Source organism: Tribolium madens, unplaced genomic scaffold (genome assembly GCF_015345945.1).
Source record: "Tribolium madens isolate multiple individuals breed KSU strain unplaced genomic scaffold, Tmad_KSU_1.1 Scaffold_1;HRSCAF=32;Tcas5.2_LG8, whole genome shotgun sequence".
NCBI lineage: Eukaryota > Metazoa > Arthropoda > Insecta > Coleoptera > Tenebrionidae > Tribolium > Tribolium madens.
The window spans coordinates 2,310,484-2,311,931 of NW_025400984.1; the positions used below are offsets into that span (position 1 = coordinate 2,310,484).

The window sequence follows — 1,448 nt, forward strand, 5'->3', positions numbered from 1 at the left end:
TTATAATATTTTCTAAACTTTAATTTCTTTAATAAATTGTTATCGTTAATTTAATTACTTGGATTTCTGACTGCTTAAATCCTTCATCTTCCCAAAGTAATTGGCTCCACAAAATAACGCTGGAGAACCTGCCTCAAATAAATATTATTCTTCTTGTGGCGTAACCCGCTCGGACCGTAAAAGAATTCGACTTTTATCAAAGAGTCTTAAACACCCGCCACAGGGCCGTTGAACAACTGATCCTTTTCTGTTGACTGTTTCTCCTCTTGCCTCTGAATTGTACTCACTATTTTTAGATCTATCTTATAATCAGTCTGGGTTCACCCACTTTTACTTGTTAGATTACTTTAGAACCTAGTAAATCAAATAATGAAAATTAGACTTCGTTATTAGACGCTAAAATAGCTTGTTCGTTTGTCTTAATTATTATTGGACTAGTAAGATTTCATTTGAATTAATTGTTCTTATTAATCTTTAACGTAACGTTAGCCCCTTAACTCAGAAGGGGTTTCGCTAGACGTACAATTTCTCTTTTAATTTTACTTTGTAATACTTTCCAAACTCTTAATTGTTAGTTTAATAAATTGTTAATAATACTTTTGAACACATGAATTTTGACTGCTTAAATCCTTCATCTTCCCAAAGTAATTGGCTCCACAAAATAACGCTGGAGAACCTACCTCAAAGCCAAAATAAATAGGGTATTTTTTTACCTTAAACTCCCCCAGGTTCGTACGCCTCTGATTAAAAATTTCTACATTTGATGTTTGAATTCGTTTAGGTGTATAAAGATTATCATCTGGACCAAACTTTGTAATTTTATCTTAAATGGTTTCTGAAATATTAGCAAAAACATATTAGCCCCCTTCCAGGGGGTGTAACTCCCTTACCAAGCATTTTTCGATACATGTTTATAGGAAACTCTTGTCTTAGAATTGAATATCCTATCACCTGTTTAAATTTGTAACAATAAAAACGGAACATTCTGTATACAGGTTGTCCCAGAGCTCCGTATTTCTTGGATTACTCTGGCAGTAAAAAAGATAACGAAATGCGGTTTTTTTTTGGACTACAGACATTCATTTTTTTATGGTCCAAAAATATTTTAGTCATTGTAGGTAATTTCTATATAGGGTGGCGCAACAAAGTTATATTTTTTCTTATGGAACATCCAGTATATTATGCGCTTATTTGAAAGAGTTTTTAATTCTAATAATATCCATATTAGGTTTTATGGGTCTATCATGGACCGTTTATCATTTATGGGCAATTTTGTGAAAAAAAGTACCATTTTTGAAAAATCACAACGGCTTTGCTACAAAGAAAAAGTAAATAAAAACAATTGCAACCATTTTTACTGAGTCTGGTCCTAAATTATTATGGTTGAAATTCGATCAATCTTTTGCAGCTACTGCAGAGTGTTGACATTCGCAAAATATCAAGTAACT

At 32.2% G+C, this 1,448-nt stretch overlaps 1 protein-coding gene across 1 annotated transcript in view; it reads left to right on the forward strand.

Annotated features, from left to right (window-relative positions):
• The window catches only part of LOC123004060, a 17,262-nt gene that overhangs the window by 14,576 nt on the left and 1,238 nt on the right, over positions 1-1,448 (forward strand). The window lies entirely within an intron of this gene.